The sequence below is a fragment of the Vulpes lagopus genome, chromosome 9 (assembly GCF_018345385.1).
Source record: "Vulpes lagopus strain Blue_001 chromosome 9, ASM1834538v1, whole genome shotgun sequence".
In the NCBI taxonomy this organism is placed as follows: domain Eukaryota; kingdom Metazoa; phylum Chordata; class Mammalia; order Carnivora; family Canidae; genus Vulpes; species Vulpes lagopus.
The window spans coordinates 76,158,616-76,176,287 of record NC_054832.1 but is presented as its reverse complement, the minus strand read 5'-3'; the positions used below and the strand labels follow the sequence as shown (position 1 = coordinate 76,176,287).

Sequence of the window (17,672 nt, the reverse complement as noted above, 5' to 3'; positions counted from 1 at the left end):
GAGCAGCTCCCCCAAGTGCTAACACCTGAGAATCAGCACAGCAGGCCCCTCCCCCAGAAGACCAGCTGGATGGACCAGTTCCAGGGGAAGTCAAGGGACTTAAAGTATACAGAATCAGAGGATACTCCCCGTGGATTTTTTTTTTTTTCGCTTTTTGATTTCTGTTTGCTTCCCCCACCCTTTTCTTCCCTTTCTTTCATTTTCTCTCTTTTTCTTCTCTCTTCTTTCTTTTTTCTTCCTTTTTTCTTTTTTCTTTTTCTCTTTTCTTTCCTTCTTTCTCTCCTCTCTTTTTCTCCTTTTCCCAATACAACTTGTTTTTGGCCACTCTGCAATAAGCAAAATGACTAGAAGGAAAACCTCACCTCAAAAGAAAGAATCAGAAACAGTCCTCTCTCCCACAGAGTTACAAAATCTGGATTACAACTCAATGTCAGAAAGCCAATTCAGAAGCACTATTATACAGCTCCTGGTGGCTCTAGAAAAAACCATAAAGGACTCAAGAGACTTCATGACTGCAGAATTTAGCTCTAATCAGGAAGAAATTAAAAATCAATTGAATGAGATGCAATCCAAGCTAGAAGTCCTAACAAGGAGGGTTAACAAGGTGAAAGAACGAGTGAGTGACACAGAAGACAAGTTGATGGCAAAGAGGGAAACTGAGGAAAAAAGAGACAAACAATTAAAAGACCATGAAGATAGACTAAGGGAAATAAATGACAGCCTGAGGAAGAAAAACCTACATTTAATTGGGGTTCCCGAGGGCACGGAAAGGGCCAGAGGGCCAGAATATGTATTTGAACTAATCATAGCTGAAAACTTTCCTAATCTGGGAAGGGAAACAGGCATTCATATCCAGGAAATAGAGAGATCCCCCACCCCCCTAAAATCAATAAAAACCATTCAACACGTTGACATTTAATAGTGAACCTTGCAAATTCCAAAGATAAAGAGAAGATCCTTAAAGCAGCAAGAGACAAGAAATCCCTGACTTTTATGGGGAGGAGTATTAGGGTAACAGCAGACCTCTCCACAGAGACCTGGCAGGCCAGAAAGAGCTGGCAGGATATATTCAGGGTCCTAAATGAGAAGAACCTGCAACCAAGAATACTTTATCCAGCAAGGCTCTCATTCAGAATGGAAGGAGAGATAAAGAGCTTCCAAGACAGGCAGGAACTGAAAGAATATGTGACCTCCAAACCAGCTCTGCAAGAAATTTTAAGGGGGACTCTTAAGAAGTTCAGTGGGAAAATCCACAAAAACAAGGACTGAATAGATATCATGATGAACCTAAACTCATATCTTTCAATAGTAACTCTGAACGTGAACGGGCTTAATGACCCCATCAAAAGGCGCAGGGTGTCAGACTGGATAAAAAAGCAGGACCCATCTATTTGCTGTCTCCAAGAGACTCATTTTAGACAGAAGGACACCTACAGCCTGAAAATAAAAGGTTGGAGAACCATTTACCATTCCAATGGTCCTCAAAAGAAAGCCGGGGTAGCCATCCTTATATCAGATAAACTAAAATTTACCCTGAAGACTGTAGTGAGAGATGAAGAGAGACACTATATCATACTTAAAGGATCTATCCAACAAGAGGACTTAACAATCCTCAATATATATGCCCCGAATGTGGGAGCTGCAAATACATCAATCAATTAATAACCAAAGTGAAGAAATACTTAGATAATAATACACTTTTACTTGGTGACTTCAATCTAGCTCTTTCTATACTCGCTAGGTCTTCTAAGCACAACATCTCCAAAGAAACGAGAGCTTTAAATGATACACTGGACCAGATGGATTTCACAGGTATCCACAGAACTTTACATCCAAACTCAACTGAATACACATTCTTCTCAAGTGCACATGGAACTTTCTCCAGAATAGACCACATACTGGGTCACAAATCAGGTCTGAACCGATACCAATAGAGCGGGATAGTCCCCTGCATATTCTCAGACCATAATGCCTTGAAATTAGAACTAAATCACAACAAGAAGTTTGGAAGGACCACAAACACGTGGAGGTTAAGGACCATCCTGCTAAAAGATGAAAAGGTCAACCAGGATATTAAGGAAGAAGTAAAAGGATTCATGGAAACTAATGAGAATGAAGATACAACCGTTCAAAATATTTAGGATGCAACAAAAGCAGTCCTGAGGGGGAAATACATCGCAATACAAGCATCCATTCAAAAACTGGAAAGAACTCAAATACAAAAGCTAACCTTATACCTAAAGGAGCTAGAGACAAAACAGCAAATAGATCCTACACCCAGCAGAAGAGGAGAGTTAATAAAGATTCGAGCAGAACTTTAAATTGAGACCAGAAGAACCATGGAACAGATCAATAGAACCAGGATTTGGTTCTTTGAAAGAATTAATAAGATACATAAACCATTAGCCAGCCTTATTAAAAAGAAGAGAGAGAAGACTCAAATTAATAAAATCATGAATGAGAAAGGAGAGATCACTACCAACACCAAGGAAATACAAACGATTTTAAAAACATTATGAACAGCTATACACCAATAAATTAGGAAATTCTAGAAGAAATGGACGCATTCCTGGAAAGCCACAAACTACCAAAACTGGAACAGGAAGAAATAGAAAACCTGGACAGGCCAATAACCAGGGAGGAAATTGAAGCAGTCATCAAAAACCTCCCAAGACACAAGAGTCTAGGGCCAGATGGCTTCCCAGGGGAATTCTATCAAACGTTTAAAGAAGAAATCATACCTATTCTACTAAACCTGTTTGGAAAGATAGAAAGAGATGGAGTACTTCCAAATTCATTCTATGAGGCCAGCATCACCTTAATTCCAAAACCAGACAAAGATCCCACCAAAAAGGAGAATTACAGACCAATATCTCTGATGAACATGGATGCAAAATTCTCAACAAGATACTAGCCAATAGGATCCAACAGTACATGAAGAAAATTATTCACCATGACCAAGTAGGATTTATCCCCAGGACGCAAAGCTGGTTCAACACTCGTAAAACAATCAATGTGATTCATCATATCAGCAAGAGAAAAACCAAGAACCATATGATCCTCTCATTAGATGCAGAGAAAGCATTTGACAAAATACAGCATCCATTCCTGATCAAAACTCTTCAGAGTGTTGGGATAGAGGGAACATTCCTCAGCATCTTAAAAGCCATCTACGAAAAGCCCACAGCAAATATCATTCTCAGTGGGGAAGCACTGGGAGCCTTTCCCCTAAGATCAGGAACAAGACAGGGATGTCCACTCTCACCACTGCTGTTCAACATGTACTGGAAGTCCTCGCCTCAGCAATCAGACAACAAAAAGACATTAAAGGCATTCAAATTGGCAAAGAAGAAGTCAAACTCTCCCTCTTTGCTGATGACATGATTCTCTACATAGAAAACCCAAAAGCCTCCACCCCAAGATTCCTAGTGTGGCAGGATACAAAATCAATGCCCAGAAATCAGTGGCATTTCTATACACTAACAATGAGACTGAAGAAAGAGACATTCAGGAGTCAATCCTATTTACAATTGCCCCCAAAAGCATAAGATACCTAGGAATAAACCTAACCAAAGAAGTCAAGGATCTATATCCTAAAAACTATAGAACACTTCTGAAAGAAATTGAGGAAGACACAAAGAGATGGAAAAATATTCCATGCTCATGGATTGGCAGAATTAATATTGTGAAAATGTCAATGTTACCCAGGGCAATGTACACGTTTAATGCAATCCCTATCAAAATACCATGGACTCTCTTCAAAGAATTAGAACAAATTATTTTAAGATTTGTGTGGAATCAGAAAAGACCCCGAATAGCCAGGGGAGTTTTAAAAAAGAAAACCATATCTGGGGGCATTTCAGGTTGTACTACAAAGCTGTGGTCATCAAGACAGTGTGGTCCTGGCACAAAAACAGACACATAGATCAATGGAACAGAATAGAGAACCCCCAAGTGGACCCTGAACTTTATGGTCAATTAATATTCGATAAAGGAGGAAAGACTATCCACTGGAAGAAAGACAGTCTCTTCAATAAATGGTGCTGGGAAAATTGGACATCCACATGCAGAAGAATGAAACTGGACCACTCTCTTTCACCAGACACAAAGATAAACTCGAAATGGATGAAAGATCTAAATGTGAGACAAGATTCCATCAAAACCCTAGAGGAGAACACAGGCAACACCCTTTTTGAACTCAGCCACAGTAACTTCTTGCAAGATACATCCACGAAGGCAAAAGAAACAAAAGCAAAAATGAACTATTGGGACTTCATCAAGATAAGAAGCTTTTGCACAGCAAAGGATACAGTCAACAAAACTAAAAGACAACCTACAGAATGGGAGAAGATATTTGCAAATGACGTTTCAGATAAAGGGCTAGTTTCCAAGATCTATGAAGAACTTATTAAACTCAACAGCAAAGAAACAAACAATCCAATCATGAAATGGTCCAAAGACATGAACAGAAATCTCACAGAGGAAGACATAGACATGGCCAACAAGCACATGAGAAAATGCTCTGCATCACTTGCCATCAGGGAAATACAAATCAAAACCACAATGAGATCCCACCTCACACCAGTGAGAATGGGGAAAATTAACAAGGCAGGAAACCACAAATGTTGGAGAGGATGCGGAGAAAGGGGAACCCTCTTGCACTGTTGGTGGGAATGTGAACTGGTGCAGCCACTCTGGAAAACTGTGTGGAGGTTCCTCAACCTTTAACTGAGTTAAAAATAGACCTGCCCTACGACCCAGCAATTGCACTGCTGGGGATTTACCCCAAAGACACAGATGCAGTGAAACGCTGGAACACCTGCACCCCGATGTTTCTATCAGCAATGTCCACAATAGCCAAACTGTGGAAGGAGCCTCGGTGTCCGTCGAAAGATGATGGATAAAGAAGATGTGGTCTATGTATACAATGGAATATTCCTCAGCCATTAGAAACGACAAATACCCACCATTTGCTTCAACGTGGATGGAACTGGAGGGTATTATGCTGAGTGAAGTAAGTCAATCGGAGAAGGACAAACATTATATGTTCTCATTCATTTGGGGAATATAAATAATAGTCAAAGGGAATAGAAGGGAAGGGAGAAGAAATGTGTGGGAAATATCAGAAAGGGAGAGAGAACGTAAAGACTCCTAACTCTGGGAAACGAACTAGGGGTTGTGGAAGGGGGGAGGGCGGGGGGTGGGGGTGAATGGGTGATGGGCACTGAGGGGGGCACTTGATGGGATGAGCACTGGGTGTTATTCTGTATGTTGGCAAATCGAACACCAATAAAAATAAATTTATTAAAAAATAAATAAATAAACATTAAAAAAAAAAGAATGTTCATGGTAATTAATAGTAGACCACCACAGACTCAAAAAATAGTTCTAACACAGCAGCTAGCTGGAATATTTGCCATGTCAGTCACTGACATGGCAAATATGTTCTATCCCATCTCTATCAGAGAGCAGAACCAAGACCAGCCCAGCATTCCAATGATAAGGAAAAGTGGAGATCTAAAGTCTTGCTAAAGACTACACATTCTGCTGCCCTTGATCACAATGCAGCCTAAATAATCTAGATATTCCACAAAATATCACATTGGTAAATTATGTTGATGACACCATACTAACAAGAATAAGTAATCAGAAGCAGCAAGTACTTTGGAAGTTTTGGCAAGACATCTGTGTTCTAGAGGATGTAAGATAAACCAACAAAAATTCAGTGACACACCGTATTAGTGAAGTTTTTTGGGGATCAGTGGACTGGAGCATTCTGGATATTACCATTTATAATAAAGGACAAATTATTGCATCTCACACTTTCCACCACTGAGATGGAGGCACAATGCCAGATTAGCCTCTTTAGATTTTTAGGGCAGCATATTCCACACTTGGGAATAGTATCTGGACCCATGCATTGAGTGACAAGAGGTGTGGAAAGCTTTGAAAGGGCTGCAGAGCTGACCCAAGCTACACTGAGGATAGTCTTGTTGGTTGGATATAAAACCCAATAGAGCCTATGGGATGTTTAGAGGTACCTGTGACAAAAGTAAAACATATTAATGGAGTTTATGGCAAGATAATGGAAAAATCACGGACTTCTGGAGCAAAGTCATGACATTGCAGCAAAGAATTTTAAATTACTTGAAAAGCAGCTCTAGCAGAGATCAAATCTCTGACCTTGAGACCAGAGCTGGCCATCATGAACCGGTTTCTGTTAATCTACCAAGTCATGATGTCAAGTAGGCCTGGAAGTAATCCATCATAAAATGAAAGGTCCAATATTAGGCTGAAGCAAGTCTACAGGAAACAAGCAAGATGAATGAGTAGAACTCCAAGACATCCACCACTATGGTGGCAGTACCTCACCCCCAGTTGCCACAGATGAACCTGAAGAGCAAATACAAAGAAAGAAAAAGAATTAACTTGATTTATAAGTGAGTTAGCAAAGCATCTGAGTGCAATATGAGAATAGGCTTCAGGTCACCACTTAAGAGTGGCTCTCAAAGGGATGGAGTAAAGAAATCTCCCCAGTGGGCAGAGCTACTGGGCAGGGCAGCAATTTTGCATGAAGAGAGAAATGGCCAAGGTAAGAAAATATATGCACCCACAGGCAAAGAGAATAGTTTAGGTAGTCAGGTGGGGACAGAAAGGAATGGTTTAGCTGGAAGATCAGCGACAAGAAGGTCTGAGGAAGAGGTATGTGGGTGGACTTATGAAAGTCAGGGTGAAATGTGAAGGCCTTTGTCTTGCATGATCACACCCAGCACAGAGCACTCACCAAAGCATTAAACCATCATCCAGATAGAATGGCCTGATCAGAAGTTAGCCAGCCTCTGTCTCCAGCCATCATATGCTGTTGCAATGGAGTCATTGACGGAGTAGACTCAAGGGTAGGGAATGAGGCATTGAACAGACCCAAAATATGGATTCCCACTAAGACTGATTTAGCTACTCTCACAGTCCAGTCTGTCATCAAAGGAAAGAAATGGCATACACACAATATGGCACCATCCTTTGAGGTGACCCAACCAACCACTAGGCTCTTTTTATTCTGGAAGGGGTAGTAATTCAACTTGACTGGAATTAACACATCTTATGGATATGGATTTGCTTTTCTTGCCTTTAGAGCCTCAGGTAGTGCCACACTATCCGAGGGCTTACAGAACATCTGTTCTACCAACAAGAAATTGTCGTACATCTCACTGGACCAAGAGATCTTGTTAGGAAGATGACTATGGGAACAAAATAATTGGATACACTGTCATTATCACTTCCACACATTGCAGAAATTTCTGGCCTGATGAAGTGATACAATGGATTCTTAAAGGCATAGTTGAGATGCTACCTTTGGAGGTACCCTGCCAAGATGAAACCATACGGCATTTGTTTTTCTCTTGCTTCTGAGTTATTTCACTTAGCATAACACCCTCCAGGTCCATCCATATTGTTATAAATACAAGATTTCATCTTTTTTATGGATGAGTAGCATTCCATCGAGTGTGTGCATGCATGTGTGCATGACATCATCTTTATCCACTCATTCATGGCTAGATAACTTTGTTTCCGTATCTTGGCTACTGTGAATAGTGTTGCAAAGAACAGAGAGGTGCATATATCTTTTTGAATTAGTGTTTTTATTTTCTTAAAATAGGTAACCAGAAGTGGGATTGTTGGATCATATGGTAATTCTATTTTTAGTTTTTCAATTAGCAATAATCGCACCTCGGATAAACCTCATTGGCTACGATACTGCCACGGCGCAAAGCTTATTTTTAGTTTTTTGAGGAATCTCATTTCTGTTTTCTGTAGGGGGTCCACCAATTTACATTCCCACAAACAGTGCACAAGTCTAACTTTTTCCGCACCTCCTCATCAACACTCGTTATTTCTTTGTTGTTGTTATTTCTTATCTTTTTTTTTTCTTATCTTTTTTATAATAGCCATCCTGACAGGTGTGAGATGATATCTCATTGTGGTTTTGGTTTTATTTCCCTGATGATTAATGATGTTGAGCATCCTTTAATATGTTTCTTGGCCAACTATATATCTTTGGAAACATGTCTATTCAGATCTCGGCCCATTTTTAAATTGGATTGATGTGTTTTGTTATTGTTCCTGTGATTGAGTGGCATGAATTCTCTATATCTTTTGGATATTAATCCCTTAGTGGACACACGATTGGCAAATATCTTCTCTCACTGAATAGGTTGCCTTTATGTTGGCTTGATGATTTCCTTCACTGCACAGAAGTTTTTTAGTTTGATGTAGTGCTATTTGTTTATTTTGCTTTTGTTGACATTGCCTTTGGAGTCAGATCCAAAAATATTGCCAAAAGCAATGCCAAGGAGCTAACTGCCTATGTTTTCTTCTAGGAATTTTTTGGGTTTGGGTCCTATATTCAAGGCCTTAAACCATTTTTTAGTTAATGTGTATGGTACAAGATAGTGATAGTTTCATTTTTTGGCATGTGGCTGTCCAGTTTATTCAACACCATGTATTGAAGAGACAGTCCTTTCTCCATCGTATATTATTAAACAATTATTATTGCTTCCTTTGTCACTAATTAACTCACCATATATGTACAGGTTTATTTTTGGCCTCTCCATTCTGTTTCACAGATGAATGTTTCTGTTTTTATGCCAATATCATAATGTTTTGATTACTATAGCCTTGTAATATAGTTTGAAATCAGGTTGTGTGATGCCTTCAGCATTGTTTTTCTTCAAGATTGCTTTGACTCTTCAGGATGTTTTGTGGTTTCATACAGATTTTAGGATTTTTTTCTATTTCTGTGAAAAATGTCATTGGAATTTTGAGAGGGATTGCATTGAATCTGTAAAGTGCTTCAGGCCATGTGGATTTTTTTAACAATATTAATTCTTGCAATCCATGAGCATGGGATATCTTTCCATTTACTTATGTCTTCTTCAATTTACTTCATCGATGTCTTGTAGTTTTAAAGTACAGGTGTTTTCATCTCCTTGATTAAATTCAGCCATAGATATTTTTAAAATGCAATTGTAAGTAAGAATGTTTTTTAAAAATTTCTCTTTCTGATAATTTGTTGTTAGTGTATAAAAACACAACAGATTTTTATATATTGATTTAATATTCTGCAACTTTCCTGAATCTATTAGTTCTAAGTTTTTTTGGTGAAGGTTTTAGAAAGGTTTTCTATGTATAGTATTATGTGATCTGAAAATAGTGATAGTTTAACATCTTCCTACCAATTTGGATGGTTTTAGTTTATTTTTCTTGTTTGATTGCTGTGGCTAAGATTTCCAGTACTATGTTGAATAAAAGTGGTGAAAGTGGGCACCTTGCCCTACTCCTGATCTTAGAGGACAAGCTCTCAGTTTTTCACCATTGAGTATGGTGTTATTTGTGTACTTGTCATATATGGCCTTTATTACATTGAAGTACATTCCTTCTATACCTGCTTTGTTGAGCATTTTTAGCATAAATGTATGTGTTTTCTCAAATGCTTTTCTGCATTGATTGAGATGATCATAAGATTTTTTTTATCCTTCATTTTGTTAATGTAGGATATCACATTGATTTATATATGGGTGGAGAACCATCCTTGAGTCCCTGAAATATATCCCACTTGATCACACTGTACAATCTTTTTTATGTATTGATGAATTCAGTTTGCTAATATATTTGTTGAGGATTTTTGCATCTGTGTTCATCAGGGATTTTAGACTATAATTTTCTTTTTTTGTGTGTTTTGTCCTTGTCCACTTCTTTGTAACCAGGCAATTCTGACTTTGTAAAATGAGTTTGGAAATACTCCCTACTCTTCAATGTTTTGGATAATTTGGGAAGGATAACTATTGAATCTTCTTTGAATATTTGGTAAAATTCACCAGTTAAGCCACCTGGTACTGGACTTTTGTTTGTTGGGAGGTTTTTTATTACCACTTCAATATCCTTAATAATTGGTCTATTCAGATTTCCTATTTTTTCATGACTCAGTCTCAGAAGATTTTGTGTTTCTAAGAATTTATTGATTTCTTCTAGTTTGTCATTTTTTGGCATATAATTGCTCACAGTAGTCTCTTACGATCCTTTGTATTTCTTTGGTATCAGTTGTAACTTTCCATTTTTCATTTCTGATATTAATTTGAGCCCTCTCTTTTTTTCTTAGTGAGCCTCACTAAGAGTTTATCAATCTTGTTTCTCTTTTCAAAGAACCAGCTCTCGGGTTCACTGATCTTTTCTATTACATTTATTTCTGCTCTTATCTTTATTATTTCCTTCCATCTTTTCATTAACTTTGGACTTCATTTGTTTCTTTTCTTTCCAGTTCACTTAGTGTCAAGTAAAATTGTTTATTTGAGATTTTAGGTGTAAAGTTGGATTCTTTGAGATTTTTCTTGTTTCCTGAGGTAGGCCTGAAGTGCAATGAATTTCCATCTTAAAACTGCTTTTGTTCTTCCCAAAGGTTTTGGTATGTTGTATTTTCATTTTCATTGTCTCAGGTTTTTATTGTTAATTTCTCCTTTGATTTCTTCATTGACCCATTGGTTGTCCAGTAGCATGTTGTTTAATCTTCACGTATTTGTGATTTTTTTCCCAGTTTGTTTTCTGTGATTGATTTCCAGTTTCACACCATTGTGGTATGAAAAGATGCTTGATGTGATTTCAATCTTCTTAAATTTATTTGGACTTGTTTTGTGGCCTAACATATGATCGATCCTGGAGAATGTTCCATATGCCCTTGAGAAGAATGTGTCTTCTGCTGCTTTTGGATGGAATGTTCTGTTTAGTCCATCTGGTCTAATGTGTCAATGCTTCCTTCCTGGTCTTCTGTCTGGATGATTTATCTGTTGATGTACATAGGTGTTAGCATCCTCTAATACTGCTGTATCACCATTGATTTCTCCTTTGATGTCTGTTAATATCTGCTTTGCATAATTTGGTGCTTCTATGTATGACACATAAATATTTGTAGATGTTATATTTTCTTGTTGCACTGACCCTTTTGTCATTATGTAATGCCCAGCTTATTTTTTACTACAGTATTTAAGTCTATTTTGTTTGAAATAAGTATAGCTACCCCAGCTTTTCATTTGTTTTTTTTCCATCTGCATAAAACATCTTTCTCTATTACTTCACTTTCAGCCTGTGTGTTTCCTTACATCTGAGTCTCTTGGAGAAAGCATAAAGATGGATCTTGTTCTTTTAATACATTCATCCATTCTATGTCTTTTGATTGAACTATTTAGTCCATTGTATTTAAAGTAATTATGGATAGATATGAACCTATTGCCATTTTGTTCACTGTTTTTTTGGCTGTTTTGTATTCTTGTCTGTTCCATTTTTCCTTTCTTTCTTTCTTCCATTGTGGTTTGATGCCTTTCTTTAGTGTTACTTTTAGATTGCTATCCCATTGTTTTTTGTGTATCTACTATAGATTTTTGCTTTGTGGTTAGCATGAGGCTTACATATATGAACATATATAGACTAGTCCATTTTAAGTTGATAGCAAGTTGAATTTGAACTAAACTGCGTTTTTATTCCCTACTCCCACATTTTATGTTTTTGATGTCACATTTCATATATTTTTATTTTGTCTATTTCTTTTTTTAAGATTTATTTATTCATTTTAGACAGAGAGATAGGGGGAGAGGGATCGTGGAGGAGTTGGGGCAGAAGGAGAGGGAGAGAATCTGAGACAGACTCCTACCTGAGCTCAAAGCCCAATGCTGGATTTGATTGCACAACCCATGAGATCATGACCTGAGCTGAAATCACAAGTCAGATGCTCAACTGACTGAGCCACCCAGGTGCCTCTATTTTGTCTATTTCTTAACCAAGTTTTATACTTATAATTATTTTTTTGCCACTCTTGTCTTTTAACCTTCATGCTAGCTTTATGATTACTGATTTCACTATATATTTACCCTTACCAATGAGCTTTTATTTCCATATGTTTTCTTGTTATGATTAGCATTCTTTTTTTCAGCTTAAAGAAGACCCTTTAACATTTCTTGTATGGCAAGTTTAGTGGTGATGAACTACTTTAGTTTTCACTTGTCTGGAAAACACTTTATCTTTCTATTAATTTTGAATGATAACCTTACCAGGTGTAATATCCTTGGCTAGAAGTTTTTGCTTTCAGCATTTTTAATATATAATGGGATGCCTCTCTGAGCTGCAAAATTTCTGCTGAAAAATCTGCTCATAGTTTTAAGGAGTTTTCCTTATACATAACAAATTGTTTTTCTCTTGCTGTTTTTAAGATTCTGTCACTATCACTAACCTTTGACATTTTAATTATGATGTATCTTGGGGTGGATCTCTGGCTTCATTTTATATGAAATCCTCTGTACTTCCTGGATCTGGCTGTTTCCTTTCCCAGGTTAGGGATGTTTTTGGCTATTATTTCTTCAAATAAGTTTTCTGTTCCTTTCTCTCTCTTCTCCTTTTGAGACCTGTATAATGTGAAGGTTGTTCCAGTTGATGTTGTCCTATAGGTCCCTTAAGTTATTTTCACTTTTTAAAATTCTTTTTTTCTTTTTGCTGCTCTGTTTGGGTGAGTTCCACTGCCCTGTCTTCCAGGTCACTGATCTTTTTTTCTACTTTATTTAGTTTGCTGTTGAACCCCTCAAGTATATTTTTCAGTTCAGTTATCATATTCTTCACTCTGGGGCTTCTGTTTGGTACTTTCTTATAGCTTCTATCTCTTTATTGAACCTCTGTGTTCATCTATTCTTCTCGTAGATTGGTGAGCACCTTAATGAACATTCCCTTGAACTCTTTATCTAGTAAATTACTTATCTCTCATTAATTTTTTTCTGATATTTTATCTTGTTCTTTCATTTGGAATATATTCTTCTGTTTCCTCATTTTACTTGACTCTGTGTTTATTTCTATTTTCAGGCAAACAGCTGTCTCTCTCAGGCTACAAGAAGTGGTCACAGGAAGACTGGGGGAATGTCTCAGTCTGCTCTCTGTGTAATGACCTGACAGTGGTAGCCTGCCAAGAACTGTCTCTATGATGTTTCAGTCCCTTGGCACCCTAAACATAATCCCTCATAACCACAGAGCCAGGAATTCAAGGGGTGTCCTCTGTGAAGATTGTCTGCAACCACTGGACCAGGACACACCATCCACTGGGTTTTGGGCCACAGGGGAGGAGTAGGCCAGAGTAAGCCTGTCCACTGGCAATATGCACTTTTATGATTATTATATAATGCTATGCCCTTGAATAAATGGGTACAAGAACTAAGAGGTAGTCTTAGGAATGGTTTGGTTTACTATGACTTCCAGTGACCACCTTGGAGGACCTATACATATACCTCATCACAAACCTAGGTTCTGTGGTTCTAATGATCCCTGATCCCCAAAAAGAATGCTTCCACCAGGGAACATAGTAAAAGTCCTATTAAACTTTAAGCCTTGAATGCTTCTCAGTCACTTGGACTTCTTTTGCTGGGATAGTCAGCAAGCAAAGAAGAGTCACCATTCTGGAAGGAGTAACTGACTTTGGTCATTGGAGTAGTGAGGCTGCTGCTACATTTTGGTGACAGAGAAGAATACGTTTAGCACCCAAGTGATACACTGTGGTGTCTCCTGTTTTTTCCTGGCTCAAACCTGGCAAGAAATCAACATATGCAGCACATAGAGAATCTAAATGTTATGGTGACTAGGAGCTCAGATCCCTTCACGAGAAAGGTCTGAGTCATACCACCAAGTAAGCCATCTAGATCAGCAGAGATACTTGGCAAAGATAAAGGGAATTAATAGAAGAGTAAGTAGAAAATAAACAATATACAAAGCAAGTGGATTTGAACTGTGAAGTGTAGACTATAGTGGATACCATAGTATGCCATTACTCTCTCTCCACTTCAGGACTAAGGTATTCATTTCCTCCACTTAGTGAGAGTGCTAGAATCTAATGGATCTTAGCTAAATCCATTTTTGGGAATTGTCCTTAGTCAGAGAACTATCTAACCCCAAATCACATCCCCATAGGGGCAGCCCACATTCACCTTTGCCTTAAGGCAGGACAAACTCTGAAGAGCAATCTCAGAGCTTTCAGTAGAAGTAGCCAAGGCTTCTGTTGCAACTGCATTGCAGTTCAACTTCTCCCGGTGCCCAGTCCTGCTGCCCTTTCTTCTAAACAAGTGTTGCTCTCATAAGCATGCCCTCCACCAAAGAAAGCCCCACATTGTGTTGCATATTTCTGTCTCAGTCTGTTTCTCAGGGAATCTAATGCTGGGTAAAGGATTGATGAGATTAGCCCTGGGGACTGAAGGCAGGTACTGGTGGCTAGGCTGGAAGTACTGGTAGGTGTGAAACTCCCTCCTGACTTATAGAACTGATATAGTCCCTCTTGCGTGTTTGTTTTGAATGCCTTGAGAATTTCTGGCCTTGGCTGCAGTTCATGGGTTTCCTTTTGACTCCATTTGAATAAAGAAGATAAAGATACATCTTATTATCACTCAGTCAGAAAACCAAGAAACACTGATACTTTTTACTTGAAAGACTGATGGTTAAAAAAAAAGTTTATCTGACAACACAGTGTATTGTTTTGATATATGCTTTTCACAATCCATTGGGATATCCATTCATGATAGGTCTTTATCATTATATATTTAATTTTAAAATCTTAAAAAATAGACATATTTCAGTGGCTTTTCCAAGGGGCTTGTTATTAGCTCAATATAATAAAAAATACAAAAGTATGAAACATGATGTCTGTTAAGAACTCATTATCTAACTAGGGAGAGAAAGCAAACACATGAGACCACAATAACTGACAAGAGAGAATATACAATTACATTTGAAATGAGTGCCACAGCAAAATGTGAGAGAGTAGGTCAGAGAAGAGGTACACAGAATGAATGCTCTTGTCCCTGTGTTTTAACAGATAAGCTTCATTTTAGTGATCTAAAATACTACCTACTGAATGAAATCTAAGTACCTTATTAAAAAAAAAAGAAAAAAATACAATATTGATATTATGTACTAGAAAATTGGGCTTTCAATATTTTTCTACTATATTTTTCACAAAATTAACAGATTATCCTAAATGCCTGAGTCATTGCTGGTAAGAATTTAGGCAAATGTGCAGTAATGTTTACCCCAGACACAATGTCACATTTGATATAATGTATTTTCTCTGAAGTTTTTTTTTTTTTTTGAGGAGTTATCACTTCCTTTCCTGAAACCCTGTACACCAACACTCTGAGGTTTGGATACCCAGACAATCTACTTGACCATGTTTGTAGGAAATCAGGAGATAGGACCCTGTGGGAAAGTTAAAGTCCTATGTTCATTTGAAATGGGTCTCATTATTCCTGAGAGCGCCGAAAGGCTACTGTGAATGGCAAAGTTACTTTTATACAGGGACAATATAGATATTGCTCATTCATTAAAGACAGTGCCTGAAATTCATGAGCCAGCTCTCTCAGCTATGTCTTGGAAACTTGTGACTATGCTCATGTTTACAGAGCTATGTAAAGCTAGAGTGTGCTCTAGAGTAAACCTATCATTTAAGCTTCCCCTATTACTCATGTCATAAAGTCAGCATTGAAGTTGTTGCTATTTATCAATGGTTAGTTTGCTGTCATGGAACACTGATTCCACTGGCAAGGTTATTTGATAATATCAGGTTTATAGGAGGGAGGAATTTTTTTCCTATAAGGCCACAGCTAATAAATGCTCTTTTCTCCTCATTTAATTGAGATTAAGTTTTATGAATGATAGATTAATTGTGTAACATCCACAACAGTTTTTTCATAAAATAGTCAAGCCATTAAAGCCACCTTACAATAAATAATAATAATAATAATAATAATAATAATAATAATAACTTGCTCTGAATTGTGAGGTAATAGGTAAGTGGCACTAAGAATAGACCCTACAAACTTCCTGCTGCCCTTTTGTGCTGGTGAACATACCCTCCTTTGGTATGTCATCTCAGCAACATTGTCAGAGTGTATTGCTTCTATGTCACCATAGCATTTGGCATTTACTATTATTATAAAACTTAACCCTCTGAATTGTAATTGTCTCATCCAGTAACCTGAAAACATCGGCAAGAGAACAGAGACTGTTTCTTGTTTATTTTTATATCTCTTGTATATAATATAAGGCCTGTGTCTTAGTGACATGCTTAGTAAATGTTCATTGAAGTTCAATTCCACCCAGACATAAGCATATAAAAATGACGTCAGTACAAACATGAAACTAGAAAATTGCCTTTCTCCAGGAGATGCATCAAAAAGCTACTCACTGAAAGTACAGAAGATGCATTGGCCCACCTCTCTGGAGCAAAAGTTCACTGATCCATGTGAGCTTTTGCTTATAATTCCCTTCATCACTGAAGATGTGCTTTTGCAACACAGTTGAAAATCGGACAGGAGGTAAATTAACAGTAGCAGGTAAGCCAAGAAATCTTAGTTGGTCCCCATAAAGACTGACCAAATGAACATGATGTGATGAAGCAATCAGTTCCAAACTCTACAAGAATGCAGAAGAATTATACAGTTTTAAAATAACTCAATCCTCACATGAACAAAAATTTTTAAAGAAAGAACTCTTCAATCATTCATTAAAACACAAAATAATACGCTAAAATTTGGAATATGGTCTAATTAAAATATAAATTTCCTCCAATTTGTAGCCAAAAGCAAATGGTGTATCTCAGCTAAATAATACGTGTACCACCAAACTTCTTTCAATTGCTTATAGATTGAGTAAACAATTAAGTTAATATATAGCAACAGCTTAGCCATGCAATATATGAATAGTTCATTGGTCTTTTCAGAAACATAATATGATGGGTCATGGGGATTTCCCCAAAAGAAGCTGATATAATAGGATACAGTTAGAAAATTAAAGACAGCAAGAGATGGTCATTATGTGGATTTTAGGATCAGGATATCAAAAGAATAAAAAAAATAATTTAAATACAGAAAGAGATTTGTTATTTTCTGAGAAATTTAACTCCATTAAAGCAAGACTGTTATTTCAATTTATTAATACTTCAAAATACCTCCTTGTAAGTACATAAAATAAAAATATGTGGTTTTATATTTTGTCAAATATCAGAATAAAACAAAGTATTAAGAAAAACGAAATATAGGGAATCTTACATAATCCTAAAGAAATAGCAAAATGAAATTCACAATTCATAAATGTTTCCCTTATAAGATAGTATTATATTTGAGGGGAAGATATTTAAAATAGCCCTACTTGTAAATAATAAAAAATTAAGTTTTTAAAAAGATTTATTTATTTATTTTAGAGAGTGTGAGAGAGCATATGGGTGAACAAGAGTGAGAGGCAAAGGAAGAAGAGAGAGAGAGAGAATCTCAAGCAGACTCTCCTACCTGGGGCTAGATTTCATGACCCTGAAAGCATGACTTGAGCCAAAACCAAGACTCACACTTAACTGACTGAGCCACCCAAGCACCTCCCCCTCAAAAAAACTCCAGAAGAAGATTATTATGGCATCATCTTATTTGATCCTATAAGTATTTTATTATATAGATTTTATCAGTTTAAAAAAAACAACAAAAAAAATTTTATCAGTTAAAAAAATTACACGTGGTTGAATAATAGTAGTATCTTGACAATTTAAATTAAATGTGTTTGTAGAATTGAGTTCAAAGTGACTCTTTTTACCTTAACTAATGAGTCAACAAACT

General features: G+C 37.1%; 1 protein-coding gene and 1 pseudogene across 3 annotated transcripts in view; both read right to left on the bottom strand.

The window, feature by feature from the left end:
* The window catches only part of LOC121498769 (suppression of tumorigenicity 18 protein), a 123,649-nt gene that overhangs the window by 73,291 nt on the left and 32,686 nt on the right, over positions 1 to 17,672 (bottom strand). The gene's annotated exons all lie outside the window — the stretch shown is intronic.
* LOC121499217 lies at positions 7,647 to 7,773 on the bottom strand (annotated as a pseudogene).